General features: G+C 34.7%; 1 pseudogene; it reads left to right on the top strand.

Annotated features, from left to right (window-relative positions):
• LOC132304911 (probable protein phosphatase 2C 34) overlaps nucleotides 1-19966 on the top strand; it is a 78044-nt pseudogene extending 58078 nt beyond the window's left edge.
• The last annotated feature ends 1173 nt before the right edge of the window (nucleotides 19967-21139 follow it).

Here is a 21139-nt window from a genome sequence, read left to right as displayed (position 1 = left end):
GGGTTTCTTCTTTGAGTCTTTCCAGAAAATGTCATCTAGGCCCTAAAATTTCCATTTTTTTCCCGAAAAACCCCTGTTGCCAAGTTTTTGGGTCGCACCCTTACTGCCCCTTCACATCTAAACGTTTAGATGGGGCTTCGTAACCGGTTACATGTGCATGGGCAGTGCTTTGGTCGAGATTTTTGGCTTCCTAACCGGTTAGGAAGGTCTCCTAACCGGTTAGATGTTCTTGGTTGTCCCCTTTTTGACCGTTTTGCCCCTTCTTCTTCCGTAAGCCATATCTTCTTCATCCAGACTCCGAATCAAGTGATTCTTGAGTCTAAATTCATTAATTTTTCGTTGTCTTTCCAATGGTGTGCTCGGTGGCACCCACTTTTAAGCTATAGATGATGATTTTTCCCTTAGGTTCATTCTTGTTCGTTTTTGAAACGTTGCTTCCGCATTTGATTCCTTTCGGTTCGGTGACCTCTTTGAGGCTCATAATGGTGTCTTAGAGCCATGTTATATCTCTAGAGACCGTTGTTTTGTCTTTTTCTTCCGCACTTCGGATCCATTATTGGGTCATCTTTCGGTTCATCACTAACGCACCGGGTTGAAAAACTTAGGCCGTCACAATGTTCCCCTGCTGTAGATTAAGGAACTCTGTCTTCATAGCTGTCCTGACTACATAGGGAAAGTACTTCTCATTGAAGCGAGTACTAAACTGCTCATAGGTCAATGAAGTCCTCTCATCCGCGGTGGTAACTGACTCCCACCACTGGAGTGCATCTCCGATAAGCTTGAAAGTAGCAAGCATCTGCTTCTGAACCTTTGTGCACTTAACCATGTGAAGTAGTCGCTTGATATCCTTCTTCCACTGGTGAGCTACCTTCGCATCGGTGGAGCCTAAGAACTCAAGTGGACTCCCCTTTGTGAAAGAACTCCTAGCCTTTTCCCAAGGATCAGTCTGAACCACTAGTGCCAATATAGGTGCCTGCTAAACCTGTGACTGATTCCGAAGTGCAACTGCTACAACTACTTCTATAGCTTGAGCAATGAGGTCATTTATATAGGGAGGAAACTCTGGATCCCTGCCCTGATTGTAGCCCTAATCCTGAGACTCCTGATTCTGCTGTACTTCCCCTTACTCAATGTGCAACTGACTAACCTCCTCCTGTTCCTCCTGCTGCTGCCTATATACCGCTCCTCTTCGCTACCTATTTCTCTGATTGTCCCGTCTTCTTCTAGTGTTAGCCATTCTGTTAACATAGAAAGATAAACATCAGTATGATTTAAGCGGACCGTAAAAGAATACAATGAATCCTAAATTTAGGCTCTAAACAAAAGAATACGCTACGCGGAAGTCTTAAAACAATATATCCTTAGAGACACTTGAACCTAGAGTGCTCTGATACCAACTGTGATACCCCTCGATTCTAGAGCCATGGGTGATCAAGTCCGAGCACATATAACAAGGGATATCAAATAATTAATATTTAAACAAGCATTTGAATACAAAAAGAATAATAAAGAAATAAATAAATAATAAGCTAAAGGGAACTAAATAATAAATTCATATTTAAAAATCCTCAAATAAATAATAATTAAAAATCCAATAATAAAATCCTCCAATCCTCTAATACCAGTAATTAATTAAACTACAACTCGGGAATCTATACTGTGAACCCCTAGTAATATCCTAATTGAAATAACTGAACTAAAATAAAAATAATAACCAAAACATGAAGAAGAGTCCTACGTAGAGTCAGAAGAGTGAATGACTGTCAATGCTCGGCACGAACAATCTTTAAGACTAGAACTGACGAACACTTAAAAAATAATGGTGGGTCAGGTCCACATACAAGTTTTAATATACTACATCCCAAACAGAGACCCGATACACGTTCACAACCTAATTAGTTCAATAATAACTAAATGATCCATATATAGATATACACACACTAAAGGAACCTCGCTAGACTATAGAGTTGTCTCAACCTGAATAGTATGCAACATGCAAAATGCACATATAGTGGGCATGAGTACCTAGATCTACCAGGGTACACAACTACACTATATCTAGCTACACATCTCTGGCAATATACGCACCTTAACCACTGATCTTGAGACTTAAGCTCATATCATGGCGTATAATTATATATGTAAAATCCGTCCTATCCAACCATCAAATAAACTGTCCAACTATTATTTTAATAATATGTCATCTAACTATTGCGTTGACCTAATAGGAAAATAAGTAGGACTTAACTTTATTAGTTAATCCATTCCCTTATATGCCCCCATCCCATAATGGTGCATTAATCCACAATATAATCAAATAAAAGTTTCCAATCTAAGGATAATGTAAATAATATTTACATATAATAATCCAAATAAATATGATATAAATCATATACACATCCTTTGCATTTACTTGAGCAAAAATATAAATTCTAAGTAGCATGCATTTAATTTACATCACAAGAAATTAATATGCATCTCAACTAAATTGTACATCTCCATGCTCTGATTAAATTAATTTAAATCTAAACAATTGATTAAAATAATTTAATCCAACAACATTTAATTAATTTACCCTTTTAAAATTAATTAAATTTCATACTTAGCATGTAAACTTAAATTGTGCATTTCAATTCTTAATGAATCTATTTAAATTAAATAAATATTTAATTCAAATTCATCATTCAAAAACAACAAATATTAATTTAATATTCTAGCATTAAAAAAATTTAAATGCATAACTTATTATTATTATTATTATTATTATTATTTTCATGTACACAAGATTCATTCTTCCCCACTGTGTATACCTTAGGAAGAAAACTAAATTTAAATTACAAATAGCAAACAGATGCATTAGTAAAGTCTTTTGACTTTTTACTTCATTCCTCGTTCGGCGTGCCCAATTCATGAAAGAAACACATTCCAAACACAGTTTTACGAAATTGCTACAATCAGATTCCAGGCCCTTTTCTAGTTCGCCTCGTTCGGCGTGCCTAACTTGTAAACAAATATTAATTTTGACATACTCACATACATACAAACTACAAATAGATGCATCATGGTAAAATCTTTATTTATTTATTTTTATTATTATTGTTTTTTTCCACCATTGTATTGACCTCCTCGTTTCATGTGCATGTTTTATGTAGAAACAACTTTAATTTTAAATTTAAATATACCATTGATTCATGCTAGCATAAGTCATGTAAAATAAATAAATTAAAAATAAAACCAATGCCACCAACAGTGTAGATAGAAGAAAAAAAATAATTAAAACCCATTATTAAAACATGATTGAAATTCCTAAATTAATCCATGTAATTTAATCCAATTCATTTATTCAAAGATCCTATAATTAATCTAGCATGCATAGGGTATGAATTAAAGGAGAAGATAAGAATTAAAACTTGCCTTTAGGGATTGATAAAAACCTTAGCCTCCTTCTTCTTCCTTATTTCTCTCTTTAAAATAATATATTACCTGATTATTTTCTAGCCCCTTTTACTAACATATAGTTATATATTTATAGGCGAAATAAACTAACCTAATCCTTTTCCCAATCCAATAAATATTAAAAAGTTAACTAAATATATGTTACGTATAATCTATATATATATATATATATATATATATATATATAATATTTAAATATACATTAGATTATTACTAAAGGACTTTCCTTATATATATATATATATTTATTATATATACATATACAAATTATCCATGGACAATTATCTGTGCCCATTAAACCCCTTGTTTAAGTAGTCCATGGGACCAAATTGGTTGGTCCATTACTACTATCCATATCCAACTCCTTAAACAAAAATAAAAATATATAAAAATAAAATAATCAAATTCCTAAACAAATACAGACCATCACATACAATTTAATTTAAATAAAAAATCGAATACACATAATTTTAACACACAATTTAATTTAAACAAATAATTCAATTAACACATAAACAATCAAATCAATTAAACAAGTAAATAATTAGCCATGAAAACAAATAAATAATTAAAAATGCATTTAAAATAACTAAAAAAAATTACCGAGACTATCCTTTTAAAATCAGAGGTATTGCACTTGGGCATCTTAGGGATGATTGATATCTCTATAGACCTTGTTTTTATTTTTGCTTTTGCATTTCAGATCCATTACCGGGTCAACTTTCGAGTCATCACTGACGCATCTGGTTGCAAAATATGGGCCGTCACAAGTGGTATCAGAGCTCCTAGGTTTGAATACCTTGGATGACGGGTTTTGGGTGCATTTCATGCTTCTGTTGATTTGTTTTGATATGTTCACATGCTTTTTGATAACATGTTTACGTGCACTTTTATAACATGCTCGGTGTGATGACATGTTTTCTGTACTTATATGCTTATGTGTTTAAAAGCATCCTGGTTTGATACGTGCTTATGTGTTTAAGTACCTAGAAGTTTTCATTATTTGTTTAACATGTTGTGTATGCTTATCTGCTTTATCATGACTGTAAGTTGCATACATTGAGGTGTTATTTATTTGGTACATTCACTAAGTGTGTTGCATTAGATCATAATAACTCATGTTATTATTGATCTCATTTTCTTTTCACGTATATAGCGTCACAGTCTTGACTCACGGAGAGTCTTCTCATTAGGGCTCAGGTGAGCGTAGAGTTATAGTATCCATCTGGTGAGATGAGATGTAGGCCACGGAGGCACCGTTTCATCTCATTTTCTTTTGTCTCTTCGTGATGTAGTCATGGTGGTGTTAGAGGTGTTGGTGTCATCTCTTAGGACTTCGTAGTGGTCTTGATGTCATGATGTCATTGAAGTCATTGTTTCTAACGTCATGGGACGATGAGTTAGGACTAACTCGAGTCTTTCCTTGGAGAGTCGGGAGTTACTTTATGAGCCTCAGGGTAAGGTTCTCGTGTCTTGTTTTCTTAAGATGATGGTTTCAAGATTTGGATAGGTGTGTTGACTTAGGATCTTTCTTGTATTGTCTTGGACAGCTCTTACGAGCTACGATTGGGATGTGAGCGGTTTCGTGTAATTAATTACGTTGGTGCAATTAATTACTCTCCCTTTTTTTTGGAGACTTGTGGCGTTGTGTTAGGGTTCTGGTAGAAACCTGTAGAGTTTCTATCGAACTCGTTAGCATCTTGGATTGGGGGTTTTCTTGTTGATGTCTTGTAATGGTTAGCATTAGGGCTATCCATTTCGTTGTTGTCTTATTTCATGTGGTGTTGGGATTCTATAGGGGTATGAGCTAGTCTTGGGAAAGACTTGCTGACCTATGTCTCGAGGACTGTAGTGGTCATTGGGGGGATGATTCCTTTCCTCACAGTAAGAGATTGGACTCATCCAGGTTTTGTGTTACGTTTTCTGAGAAGTTGTCCTTTTGAGAGGCATTCCATTCCTTTCTTCTTATTTATGAAAATTCCATTTGTAAAATCACTTTTAGATGTTTATGAGCCTTATTATTTTTGGGCACCCCTTAGAAACATGTTTAGGATATATGACTATGTGCTAGTCTGTGTGAGGATATAGATGATATGTTTTCATATACTATATCCGTTTAACATGCTTGTGCCATTAGTGGTGTATAGCGTGTCATCGTTTGTTTGATCCCTATGTGATAGGTGGTTTGTTTAGTTTACCTTATGTGTACTATGTGCTTAGTACTAAGGTATTATTTGATTTATATCATTTAATTTTGTGAGTATTTACTATGCGAGTATTTGGTTTATACTATTTCATATTTCCTGCACTTATGTTGGGGTTTTGTGACCATGGTTGTCGAGGTAGAGATGTGTGAGCTACGTAATAGACTGTGTTTTGCGGTTTTAGTTGTCCACTATAGGGACTTTGACCTGGCGTTTTGTTTTCTGTATGTAGCCTCACGGAAGGTCTACTTCAAATTTGTGCTTAGGTTTTCAGTTTTGTGGGTCTGATCCATTGGCTTGAGGGCATAAACTTGTCAGGCTATGGATTCAAGACTGGTGTTGTTGTTGTTGTTGCAGCATTTTCAGATGTGGGAGTCGTTAGGTATGCTAGCATTAGGGATTTGTGGCCTTAAGCGTAATTGTCGTAACCCTGAATTTTTACAAACCTAGTGTGTCCTGTGATGACCCAAAACGGATCCATAATACGGAAGCAAAAGAAATAAAATGGCCACTAGGGATGTTCGTCATCCGTAAGGCACTAAAATGACTCCTCATGAAGCCATGGAACTCTAATGAGCTAAGAAATGAAGCAAGAATGCCTAACCCAAAAAGAAATGAACCAAGGGCAAAATGGTCATTTCACACTGAAATGGTTGCCACCGTGCACACCATTGGAAAGACAACGAAAAATGAACAAAGTTCGATTCAAGAATTGCCTGATTCTGAGTCTGAACAGAAAAGATATGAGATAAAAACGAAGTGGCCTTCTTCGTCTAAGAGTTACCACGAACCTATCTCACTAAAACTGATGGATTCTTGATGAGTGGTTGACACCATTAGAAATTTAACTTCAAGATCTTGAACTTAGACTCAAGAATGAACCCATTTGGACAAAAAATAAAAGAGATATGGTCTTCTAAAGTTGGAACAACAAGGCTATCCAAGAGAAGCTAAGAAGGGGTGATTCCAGGGAGAATCAGCCGACCGAAATGTAACCATCAGCCGGCTAAAACTCAAACACCGGCCGGCCAAACCCCCATGGTTAGCCGACTGAAACTCCTAAAATCCCAAAAAAGCTACTGAAATGGTCTTGAGGGATTCGTCAGCAGACCGATGAAGCTCCATCAGTAGACCGACACACCTGCTGCTGCTATGAAAAGCTGCTGCAATGTGTGGAAATGGTGCTTGGTCCATCTCCAAGGTTCTACATGCTTTCTATATGATCCAAACACGTTTCAAAACATTTCCTAGCCTCATTCAAGCATCTAAAACATGCCAAACCCAAGAGGAACTCAATTGACACCCCAATGCAAGGTTTTTGCATAATAACTTATAAAAAAGCCCAAAAATAGTTCCAAAGTTCAAACTCAAGAGTTTAATGCAATGTGGACATGCACGCAATGTTAAAAGACATTTAGGACGCGTCCCAATGGTCTGCGGCCTCAAAAGGAACTCAATACAAAATATGACCCCTCAACGGCCAAAAATGCCTAAGAATGCAATAAATGAAACCAAAATGAGAAACCTAATTGAAATGGTGTTTGGCCCTTGGCCACACCTCATACATGATCATAGAAACCCTATGAAAGAAACGGAATGAAATTCCCACACCCGATGCAAAAGTTATGAAGCAATGACTTCGCCTTTCTCAATATTTTCATAATAAACCATAAAAACAAAAATGCATAGATTACATGATACATGTCATTGGCCTCCGACCTCATCTTATACACGTCAGATACATTGAAAAGAGTATACTTATGTACACATTACATAGATAGAATCAAAGAATACAAGTTTTGATATACAAAGCTATAATTTGGATTTCATGCCAACATTTTCATGAAAATGATACTTTAAGTCTACGAAACTTCCAAGGCATAGTGTACATCCCAGATCAAGGTCCCTGTACCTGAAAAATGTCCCCACTACGTGGGTGAGTAACATAAAGCTACTCGTAGGAGATGAGCATGCATCGACCTAGCATTTTACAATTTTATCACCTTAAGGTGAAACATGTTAAAGGGGCTCATGCCACCTAACGTCTATGTCAAAATAAGACTCAGGGATCATCCTAAGCTACTCATGCAATTGAATTGAATAACGACATACAAGTATACATGCTTCAGTACACAAAACCGTATTAAAATATGATACACGACATACAAGCATACATGTTCAAATACCCTAAATCATGTTAAACAAGAAAAGCAATATCCAACATATATACACAAGTATTCGATATATATATATAGTGTACTTATAAATCAAGTATACAAATACAAGTACACTAAGCTAAACAAAATACGCATGCAACAAGTATACACGGCACAAGTATACTAAATGAAATTTAAACTCATGAAGCAAGTATACAAGTTCAAGTATATTAAATAGGATTCAAATACCCAAAGTAAGCATCAATTCTCAAGCTATAAGTAATCCATGATTAACAATTTGAAATTAAATGCGAAATCAAATAGTGAAAAGACTAGGATATGTGGTCGCTAGACCAAGCAACTATTTTCGGGTAATTACAACCCACAAGGTATTACCTAGTGCGCACTTATGACTTATAGGACACTTGTCCACGAACTAGAGCCTAACCCTAACCGTCACAAAAATTATGTCCTCACAAGCTTTCCAAAATCAATAAGTTCAAAACTTATACAAAATCAAATGCAAGTTACCACATTCCATGCACAAGTAAGGTTGAATCCACACAATTCATGTCCTAGAATTTAAGTCTAAATAGCATATGACATGTCATGTCCTCAATATGCAATTTATATATAAAGCAAGAATATTTTACAACAGTTGAGCCACATTACCATCCTAAGCCACAAGTACTAAATAAGCTCCAATTTAGTAACTAGCTTCCAAGGTAAACAATTGTAATTTTCTAACAAGCTATATACCTACACAAGATATATTTAAACAAGCCATTCAAGACAATGATATCACATATCATACTAAGTCAAATCACTATCTTTTGAGATTACAAGTACTAATTCTACAACAAGTTAGTAGCATACTCACAAGGTAATTAAACATATTCCATTTTAAGAGATTATTAACCTAATCATGAAAAGTCTCTAGATTTCAAGTCAGTTCCAACTAGGCTCAAATTAATATATGTTAAAGGTCATAACATGGTCTTCACATATATTATACCCAAAAGCAATTTAAGTGACCACAACACTTAAAAAAAAATAATTAAGCTAATTAATTAATTTTTCTCTAGATTTTCAAACATATCCAAATGTCCTCAATTTAACATATGTTAAATAACTCACCAAGGCCTACTTTAATATTACAATACGATTTGATTTCATGCTTGTTTCAACTATGTAATTTAATCTTTCACAATGATAAATATTAAATAAGTTTTGCAATTCTTATTCAAATACTCCAAATTTAATATTTGTTACACAACTCACCAAGGCCTAATTTACTAGCATGCCACAATTTAATTCTAAACTATATACCATCATTAGAATTAAATCCTAAACAAAGAAAATAAATAAATTAAATTCTAAAAACTTGAACAAGGCATGCTCACAAGTTGTATATGCTTTTAAAACAATCAATACAACAATAATATAAACTTAAGACATCCCTTACCTCAATTTGAGATGAAAATCTCAAATCCCCACCGAATTGAAACCGCTCTGAATTCGACGAAACTCTTAGGTTTTATCGAGGACAACACGATGACCATAAATCTCAAGGAAGCCCCATCAAAATCACAACTTGACTTCAAACCCGAACTCAATAAATGGCCAAAACAAGATTCCAATCGGTGGAATCGAAGGCCTCGCCAAGGCGAACATAAAACACTAAGGTACGACAAGATTTCAATCGAGGGAAGTGGCCGAAAAAAGAAGAAGAAAGGTGGTAGCCCCTTGGCAGCCATGGCTGCCGGCCAAGAGAGAGGAGAGAGAAGAAAATCTGATATTTTCTCTTTAAGTCCCCTATTTATAGAAAAACCTAAAAGTGCCCCGAAAGGGCCCCACTAGGTCTGGAAAAGTGGAATTTGAGTAGACGCGCTCAAACGGCAAAACTCCGTGAACAAAAATGATTCAAAATGAGAAAATATGAACAATGGAAGAAACAACATCAAAAACTAAGTTCCGAATAGAGAGATATGCCCCAAACAAGTTTGGCGGCAACGGGGTCCCGAAACCTTAAAATTGGAGAAAAAAGACCAGAAGGAAATTCTATGAGTACACGACTTGACAAAATATGAAAATGAATCCTGTATGAGGATCCAGGCTTAAAACAGCGTATTTTGCAATAACTTTCATTAATTGCATAATAGCCCCTACAAAAAGGGTTGACTGCAAAACTGCCCCTGAATGAAAATATTTTTCAAAAGATATTTTCTTAGATACCCTTGAAATAAAATATCTTCAAAACATATTTATGAAAAATAGCCCAAGAAAAGAAAAAGATTTTGAAAAACTATGCATCCATGCTCCTATGGACACTGGGAACAACCAAGGTACTTTTCTGCAAAAGTAAAGATACGTATTTCGTGAAAACCACTTAGAATGATGATACGTGAAGTTAAAAACCAACTCCAAACACAAGGAGTGAGGTTATGCCAACAAAGTGACAAACTGAGAAAAGACAAAATAGGGAAAAGGACAAAACAGGGAAAAGGACGAAAAGTGAATAGTGTCGAAAAACGAAAAATGTGAAAATGACTCGATCCTCAAAGGAAGTTTTCAATCCAAAGAAAAGAGTCTCAGAAACCATTTTCGAGCACTCGAGACGACACTAAGCGACGAGAAACTGAATTTAGAAAAGAAATTTCAACGAAAAAAATTCATTCAAAAAATTCTGAGGAAAAAAGGAAAGGAAGGAAATGACCGGGACATTACAGTAATGGTGCCAATGACATTGTTGTAAGATTTTTGGGATTAGCTACCCCAACTCTCGCAGATGCTTAGTTCTCATAGTGCTTTTGGTAATGATCATTTTTGACATTGATGTCATTTGTATCGAAAGGTTTCTTTCTAGGTTGACCTGTTGGGGGCATGTTATGAACTAGTGCCTTATAATGTCATACTACCTTATTGACGAGTAAATGTGGGCGGGTTCTGGTCATTATTCGTACTGCCATGTCATTCTTAGCCATCTATCTTGATTTGACTTGTCATTGTCTTGGGATTCTATCGGCAATTGACATTGGGTTAATATACCAATTCGTTTGGGAGGTGTGACTCAGTTCTTGGTTTTCGCATTCCTTCGGATGATCTTCAGGCTTTTGGAGTTGTCCTTTAGTACCTTATGATCAATCATTTAGTTTGACCATGCTTCGATCTTGTTCAGTTCTCTTTTGTATGTTCCGGATTTTGGGGACGAAATCCCAAGAAGGGTAGGTTCTAATGACCCGGTCATTTCCTTCATTTCATTCTTCTCAGATTTTTACGAATATATATATTTTTTTGTTGTCTTTTCTTTTTCGAGTTTGGTTTCTCGTCATTTAGTGTCATCTTAAGAGCTCGGGGATGGTTTCCGAGACTCTTTCCTTTGGATTGACAACTTCCTTAAAGGACCGCGTCACTTCCACATTTTTATTTTTTTCGACACCATTCACTTTTTGTCTTTTTCCCCATTTGTCACTGTTTTGGCACAACCTCATTTTTCATATTCAGAGTTGGATTTTGACTTCATGTGACTTCATTCTAAGTGGTTTCCATGAAATACGTATCGTTACTTTTGTAGAAAAGTACTCTGGTTGCTCCCCGTGTCCATAGGGGCATGGATGCATAGTTTGTTCAGAAAGATTCTTATTTCTTGGGGTGTTTTTCATAAATATCTTTTGAAGATATTTATTTTGGGGGTTTTTAAGAAAATATTTTTGGAAGATATTTTCATTCTAGGTCATTAGTGCACTTAATCATTTTTGGAGGGGCCATTGTGCAATTAATGAAAATTATTACAAAATGCCTCGTTTTGAGCCTGGATCCTCGTACGGGATTTATTTTCACTTTTCATTGTGTCATGTACTCTTAGAATTTCCTTCCGGTCATTTTTTTCCCAATTTTAAGGTTTTTGACCCCCGGTTGCCACCAAACTTGTTCGGGGCATATATTTCTGCTCAGGACTCGATTTTTGATACTGTTTCTTCCATTGTTTATTTTATCTCATTTTGGTTATTTTTCATTTAAGGTGTTTCGCCGTTTGAGAGCGTCTACTTAATTTCCACTTTTTCGGACCCGGCGGGACTCGTACGGGGCACTTTTAGGGTTTTTCTATAAATAGGGTGACTTAAGATAAAAAATCAAATTTTCTCATCTGTTTCCCCTCTCTTGGTCGACAGCTATACCAGCCAAGGGGCTGCCACCTTTCTCTCTTCTTTTTCGGCCACTCCCTTTTAGTAAAATGCCGTAGTGCTGCCACCCTTCTCTCTTCTTTTCCAGCTACTCCCTTTTATTAAAATGCCGTGGTGCCTTAGTGTTTATTGTCTGCCTTGACGAGGTCTTCGATTCCAACCGATTGGAATCCTGTTTTGGCCATTTTTTGAGTTCGGGCTTGAAGCCAAGTTTGGATTTTGGTATGTCCTCCTTAGGGTTTAATGTTCACCGTGTTGTCCCCAACAAAACCCCGAAGTTTCATAGGATTCGGAGCGGTTCATTTCGGTGAGGATTTGAGATTTTAATCTCAAATTGAGGTAGGGGATGTATAAGTTTATATTTTTGTTATCTTTCATGCTATTGATGCTTATATAACTTGTTTGCATGCTTTTGTTCATAATTTAGAATTTAATTTAATTATTTTCCTTGTATATGATTTAATTCACATGGTTATATGTGTAATGAAATTAAATTATGGCATGCTATTAAATTAGGCCTTGATATGCTATCAACATATATTAAATTGAGAACATTTGAATACATATTGCAACTTTTATTTAAAAATTTTCTTTTATGAAGATTTAATTCATATGGTTGTAACTAGCATGAAATCAACTTGTAAAGTGATAATTAAATAGGCCTTGGTTTGTTCTTTAACCTATGTTGTAATGACCCTGGATTTTTTAACCCAGTGTGTACTGTGATGAACCGAAAGTTGACCCAAAAATGGATCCTAAATGCAGAAGCGAATGAAGCAAAATGTCCTCTAGAGATGTGCGTCATCCCTAAGGCACCAAGAAGACTCCCCATGAAGTCACAAAAGAAAGGAAGGTACTAAGCACTCATTCGACACTTAGCAAGGCCGAGCCCCTTGTCTGCACTCATCAAGGCCGAGCACCTCTTCGGCACTCTAAAAAGATTGAGTACCGGTTCGGCACTCAAAGAGGCTGAGCACCCGTTCAGCACTCATCAAAGCTGAGCACCTGTTCGGCACCCTAAAAGGCTGAGCACCGGTTCAGCATTCATCGAAGTCAGACATTCTGACCTATATGGTCAGGCGTCCTAACAAAGTTTCAAGCGTTCTGACAAAGGTTCAAGCGTTCGGACTACCGAACGACGAAACAAAAGGAAACAACCAGTCGAACGATAGAACGAAAGGCAACATCGGCCGAACGACAAAACAAAAAGCAATCACCAGCCGAACGACAGAACAGAAAGCTCTAATAGCCGAGCGACAAAACAGTATGCAAACTGAAGGCAAATATCAGCTGAACGACAAGACAGAAAGCTCTAATAGCCGAGCGACAAAACAATAAGCAAACCGAAGGCAAAAATCAGCCGAAAGACAAAATAGAAAGCAAGTCTAAGGCAACCTTGAGGCTATGCATGCATTCCCAGTGATCCCAACAAGTCTAAAACATACTTGTGAACTTTTAAAATTTTAACGGCCCTTGACCTCATGTCATACATATCAAATAGCTTCCAAATAGTGTACTCAAGTATACTTTACATATAATAAGGCAAAAAGAGCATGTTGAACCTAACTAAGTGTTACAATATCAAAAGTAAAACTCAAATATGCTAACACTTGAATGTGAGCAAGAACACTTTAAAAGATGCTTCAAATCTCCAAACTACCAAAGGCATGTACAAATCTCTGAATCTTGAATCCTGTACCTGAAAAATGTCCTCACTACGTCGGTGAGTAACATAAAGCTACTCGTAGGAGATGAGCATGTATCGACTTAGCATTTTACAAAATTATGACCTTAAGGTGAAACATATTGAAGGGGCTCATGCCACCTAACGTCTATGTCATAGTGAGACTCAGGGATAATCCTAAGCAACTCATGCAATTCAAATGAACAATGACATACAAGCATACACGTTCAAGTACTCTAAATTATGTTAAACAAGAAAAACAATATCCAATATGCATACACAAGTATTTGATATACATATAGAGTTCTTATAAATCAAGTATACAAACTCAAGTACACTAAGCTAAACAAAATACACATAAGACAAGTATACACGGCACAAGTATACTAAATAAAGTTTAAACTCATGGAGCAAGTATACAAGTTCAAGTATACTAAATAGAATTCAAATACCCAAAATAAGCATCAATTCTCAAGCTACAAGTAATCCATGATTAACAACTTGAAATTAAATGCGAAATCAAATAGTGGAAAGACTAGGACATTCGGTCGCTAGACCAAGCAAGTATTTTTGGGTAATTACGACCCACAAAGTACCACCTAGTGTGCACTTATGACTTAGAAGACTTTTGTCTCCATACTAGAGCCAAACCTTAGTCATCACATAAATTATGTCCTCACAAGCTTTCCAAAATCAATAAGTTCAAAACTTATACAAAATCAAATGCAAGTTACCACCTTTCATGCACAAGTAAGCTTGAATATACATAATTCATGTCCTACAATTCAAGTATAAATAGCATATGACATGTCATGTCCTCAATATGCAATTTATACATAAAGCAAGAATATTTTACAATAATTGAGCCACATTACCATCCTAAGCCACAAGTACTAAATAAGCTTCAATTTAGTAACTAGCTTCCAAGGTAAACAATTGTAATATTCTAACAAGCTATATACCTACACAAGATATATTTAAATAAACTATTCAAGACAATGATATCACATATCATGCTAAGTCAAATCACCATCTTTAGAGACTACAAGTACTAATTCTACAACAAGTTAGTAGTATGCTCACAAGGTAATTAAACATATTCCATTTCAAGAGATTATGAACCTAATATGAAAAATCTCTAGATTTCAAATCAACCCCAAATAATCTCAAGTTAATATATGTTAAAGGTCATAACATGCTTCTCACATATATTACACCCAAAATCAATTTAAGTGACTACAACACTTAAAATCAAATTAATTAAGCTAATTAATTAATTTTCTCTAGATTTTTAAACAACTCTAAATGCTCTCAATTTAACATAGGTTAGAGAACATGTCAAAGGCCTATTATAATGTCACATTACAAGTTAATTTCACACTTGTTACAACTATGTGAATTAATCTTTCACAAAAAGATAAATATTAAATAAAAAGTGCAATTCTTATTCAAATAATTCCAATTTAATATATGTTAATCAACATATTAAAGCCAAACTTTCTAGCATGCCACAATTTATTTCTAAGTTATATATCATCATGAGAATTAAATCTTAACCATAGAAATTAGTTAAATTAAATTCTAGGACTTAAACCAAAGCATGCATACAAGTTATAAAAGCTTTTAGAATCATCAATACAACATGAATATAAACCTAAGACACCCCCTACCTCAATTTGAGATGAAAACCTCAATCCCCACCGAAATGAAATCGCTCCAAATCCGACGAAACTTCTAGGTTTTGTCAGGGACAACTAGGTGATCATTAAACACCAAGGAGGTACCATGAAAATCCCAATTTGGCCACAAACCCGAACTCAAGAAATGGCCAAAAACTAATTCTAATAAGGGGGAAAGGTAGAGCACGGCAAGGCGAACATAAAACCTAAGGCAATACACCTTTTTACTAAAGGAAAGTGGCTGGAAAAGAAGAGAGAAGGATGGCAGCCCCTTGGCTGCCAGCTAAGAGAGAGGAGAGAGAGAGAGACAAAAATCTTATTTTTCATCTACTAACCTCCTATTTATAGAAAAACCCTAAAAGTGCCCCGAAAGTGCCCCGTCGGGTCTGGAAAAGTGGAATTTGAGCAAACACGCTTAAACAGTGAAACTCTATGAACAAAAAAGATTCAAAATGAGAAAATATGAACAACAGAAGAAATGGTGCCAAAAACCGAGTCTCGAGCAGAGAGATATGCCCAGAACAAGTTCGGCGGCAACTAGGGCCAAAAACCCTGAAACTGGAGAAAAATGACCAAAACGGAATTCTATGAGTACACGACTCGACAAAAAGTGAAAATGAATCTCATACGAGGATCCAAGATCAAAACAAGGTATTTTGTAATAACTTTCATTAATTGCACAATGGCCCCTCAAAAAGTGAAAGCTGCACAACTGGCCCAGAATGAAAATATCTTCCAAAAATATTTTCTTTAAAACCCCTGAAATAAAATATCTTCTAAAGATATTTATGAAAAATACCCCATGAAAAGAAAAAGTTTTCAAAGAACTTAGCATCCATGCCCCTATGGACACCGGGAGCAACCAGATTACTTTTCTACAAAAGTAAAGATACGTATTTCGTGGAAACCACACAAGATGAAGGTACGTAAAGTCAAAAACCAACTTTGAGCATAAAAAGTAAGGTTGTACCAAAAAGTGACAAACGGGGAAAAGACAAAATAGGGAAAAGGACGAAAAGTGAATAGTATCAAAAAATGAAAAATGTGGAAATGACTCAGTCCTTAAAGAAAGTTGTCAATCCAAAAGAAAGAGACTCAGAAATCATTTCTAAGAACTCAAGACGATACTAAGCGACGAGAAACTGAACTCAGACAAGAAATTTCAATGAAAAAAATTCATCCGTGAAATTATGAGGAAAGGGAAAAGGATGGAAATGACCGAGTCATTACATATGTTAACTTGAGGACATTTGAAATTATTTTAAAATCTAGAGGAAGTTAATTAATTAGATTAATTAATTTTATTTTAAGTGTTTTGTTCACTTAATTGGATTTTTAACTTGATATTATTGATGACTATGCTATGTTCTTTAATATACATTAATTTGAGGCTATTTGGAATTAATTTAAAATCTAGATAATTTAATTATTTTATTTAATTAAATTCTATCTACTTGTTCCATGGATTTAATTTTGTCCTAGAAGTTATTTGTATATTTAAATCATGGATTTGGACTTCTTGTGTATTCACTTGGCTATGCTTTAAGTATTGAATAACATTGTTGTCAAATTTATATTCATGAGAACATGTTTCTAATATGAAATATATTGTTGACTTATGATTTCGTAGTATTATGAATATGTAATGCTTATTGTGCACTATTGGAAGTTAAATTGTTTGCTTGTTACTATGTAGTAGTAATATGAGATTCTTATAAATTATCGATATTATTAGCCTTACAAACTTATTGCTACAATGTCGTAGAATTAGTGTTTAAAGTTCACCATGGAAGCATGACTTAAATTGTTAAGTAGATGATATTGTATTGTACATTATATCATAGTAAAGACTTGACATTATATATATATATATATATATATATATATATATATATATATATATATATAACATTTTTGAATTGAAACTCTAAGGCATGGATTGTGTGGTTTTAACCTACTTGTGCATGAAAGGTGGTTTCGTGCATTACTTAATTGCGTATAAGTTGTGAACTTATTTATTGATTTTGGAGTCACTTGGGACATTGTTACAAAGACATGGCTAGAGTTTGGCTCTAGTGCGGGAGGTATAAGGTTTCCCCATTTTGTAGTGCGCACTATGGTGGTATTCCCAGCTGATTAGTGCCCGGAATAACCGTTTAGGTCTTCGTTTTACTCCGAGATTTGATGTCCAAATCTTCCACTATTTGATTTTGCATTCAATTTCAAGTTGACAACCAATGTTTAATTGTGACTTGTGATTTTTGGTTATTAGCGATTTAATGTTGTTAAGTACATTTATGCATTATGATTTTTAATGAATCATCCCAATCTTGATTTTTTAAGTACATTTATGCATTTTGATTTTTAATGAATCATTGGAATCTTGATGTTGTTAAATACATTTATGCAATATTGTTAAAGTGTAGCTTAGGAATGATCCTATAGACTCATTTGGAACATAGATGTTAGGTGGCGTGACCCACTTTAGTTCTTTTCGTATTTTAGATTTCAAGTTGATAACTTTGATAATCTATATTTTGTTGTGTTGTATTACATGCTCTCATACTGTTAAATTGCATAAAAATGTGGTTTATGCTAGAAATGTCTTAAGGTAGCTTAAGATGCTCCCTAAGTCTCACTTTTGACATAGACGTTAGGTGGAATGAACCACAAGGATTAATTTACACAAACTTATAAAATGTTAGGTCTATGCATGTTCATTCCCAACGAGTAACTTGTTCACTCACTCCAAAGTTATCGGGTTGTTTTTCAAGCAAGAAGATGTGGTTTAGGGATGCACAATATCCCTAGGTCATTTTGTTGATTTGAAGTTCTTTTAAATGCATTCTTGTTCACATGCAAGTGTTAGTATGCTTGAGTTTTACCTTTAAAGTTGTAGTACTTAGTTAGGTTCAAAATGCCATTTTTGCCTTATAGTATGAAAGTGTACTTAGATACACTATTTGGAACCTATTTTATATATATGACGCGAGGCCAAGGGCCACAAACTTTAAAGTTCAAGTGTATGTATTTAAATTTCAAGTTTTGCCTTTGAAATGTAATTTTTCTAACATTGGAGGTTTGGCATGTAATTTGGAGTAAATGAAATGTAATGAGGCCATAGGTCATTGTAGCACGTCTAAAATGTTATATTATGTTTGAGTGCATGCTCACATTAGCACACAAATGCACGGTTTTAAGTTTGATCGTGCTCTAGGGGATTCAAATGAGACTTAAGAACTCTTCTCATTTCTTGTGCATGTTAGGCTTCATTTTCACCTTTTCAACCTATTTCGGTCGATTGGTGGCTGTTTTGGTTGACCGGTTCTTTGTTTAATTTATTTGTACAGTAAAAACTCATTTTCCAGTTGTTTAGGTACTGTTTTGGCTTGTTTTGGTCGACTGGTTTTTCGTTTCGGTCGACCTAAATGATTTTCCTTCATCTTCCAGATTTTTGGCCATTTTGGGTTCATTTCGGTTGACCGAAATGCCATTTTGGTTGACCTAAATGCTTCAGTTCTTTATTCTTCAGTTTTGGGACAATATTGTTGGTGTGACTTCAAATGGTCATAACTTTATGATTTCTAATCCAAATGGGGTGATTCTTGAGCCTAAATTCAAGGATTTTGAGTTAGATTTCCAATGGTAGCAATGCCATTCTTAGATTTAAATCACAGTAGGAGTTATTTATGTTTTAGTGAGACAATGTCAGATTTTGTTTAAATCGGGAATGGGTGTTTTGTGGGATTCTTGTCCAAATTTCTTAGAACCTCTTGGAATATTATGAAATGACTATATTAGGTTGCATGGACCTCATTGAACTCACTTGAAGTCAAATTTCCCCTTTTTATTTGTAACTTGACCATTTTACTATTGGTTAACGGATTTTGCCCGTTTTGACCTTTGTTTCCACTTTCGTTCTCTTTGAGTTTCATGACTTCATTGAAAGTCACTTAGGCGTCTTAGGGTTAACTGATATCTCTATTAACCTTGTTTCTATTTTCACTTCCGCATTTTGGATCCATTACCGGGTTAACTTTCGGGTCATCACTGACGCACCGGGTTGCAAAACTTGGGCCATCACAATATGTATGACACTTTTTGGTATTTATCACTTGTTCTTTTTTATATAGTGACAAAGAAAAACACATGTTTGTTTCCATATATTAAATGTCCAAAACCTGTAAAAGATCAGCTGAACGAATACGTTTCAAACTCACGAGCATAATTGACATTCATCACTTTAAAATATGTGATATTAGTTTTATAGACAATAAGATTTCTTTTTCCATTGTTATAATTTGTTTCTTATGTCAGAGTATATTTTGTTCTATAAAAAACAATTCAGTGAAAGCTAATAAAAGCTTTTATGTTTCTGTTAAAGGTATGGGATGTTATCTCCAATCAAGAAGCAATTGAAATTGTATCTTCCACGCCTGAAAGAGAGAAGTCAGCTAAATGTCTGGTTGAATGCGCTATCCAAGCATAGAAATGCAAGAGGCGCAGTATCACAACAGAAGATGTTTCTGCTATTTGTCTTTTGTTTCACACTTCTCCCTCATCTCAGGAAATTCATTCTGTTACAATATCAAAACAATTGTGACGAAAAAGAGTAAGGTATTTGCTCTTTCATTTCCATCATTTTCTATCATAATCTTTTTCTTTTATTCTTTTTTCCCAATGTGTCTCATCAAAAGCATGCATGTCTAGACTAAAAAAGAAGGAAAATAGAAGTATGATTCAACAAAATTATTGAGTGAATTATCTTATTGAATTAAAAGCTACATATGAAATAATTTTGTAAGGTTGGCTTAATGGGCTATTGGTATTAAGCAAAATTAGACAATTTGTCCTTCATCTTTGAGAGTGGTAGCATTTAGTATCTTTTGTATTGCTAAAAAGAAACAATTATAAGGTAAAGTAGTTTCGGGGCTTGCTGTAGACCACTTATAATGTCGTTTGTCATGTAAAATTGATATGTACATGTTTTTTATTTCACATTTATATATCTCTATTGGATCAGCATATACAAACTTTGATTTTCCTCTGCAATATAATGCAGGAATTTTTGTTTCAATTAACTTTCAAACAGCTTTCCCCGATGTATTCAAGAAATTCACATCAAAATATGATGAGAATTATTTGATCAAGTTTTTGTTTTTGAATCGGAAGTTTACTTCTTGAACCAATATTAGTTGCACAATGACAAGCCCTCTTCTATATGATAGAAAACCGACTTTATAATGCGAGAGGTCGCTTTGTAAGGTCAAAATATAATTGTGGTTTAGGAAGCCGTTAAAAGTCAAATTTACATTTATAAAACCACTACTACAACTAATGAAATATAGCGAGTAGGGATCCTCCACAGGGATTATAGGTGTTGGAATTTAATTTTGACTCTAATGTATCAATTGATTGCAAATGATGGTTGGGTTGGTTGTGATACCCCCGGATTTACGAATGCAGGTTGGCCATGCCCACAACCGAATACCCGGAGATATAAAAAACATATCGGTAATAAACGAACACAGAGTACAGAAGAATAAATAGAAATAAATAATTTACTGAAAGAAAACTAAAATAACAATCCAATAACTCCTCAGAATAAATTTTTATTAATAATAAAAATATTCTGATACAATTAATCCTCCATTAATACAACTCGGGAATCCATATTGTATGGACCCCTAGAAAAAAATCCAAAATAAAACAAGTGACAGTAATAATTGTCTGCATCAGAAAACTGAAATGTAAAAGAAACTCCTATGTAAACTCC

The sequence above is a fragment of the Cornus florida genome, unplaced genomic scaffold, assembly GCF_030987335.1.
Source record: "Cornus florida cultivar Cherokee Brave unplaced genomic scaffold, ASM3098733v1 CherokeeBrave_3.0.0_Hap2_Chr04, whole genome shotgun sequence".
NCBI classification, from domain to species: Eukaryota; Viridiplantae; Streptophyta; class Magnoliopsida; order Cornales; family Cornaceae; genus Cornus; species Cornus florida.
The sequence above is the reverse complement of the archived record's forward strand: the minus strand, read 5'-3'. Positions and strand labels throughout refer to the sequence as shown.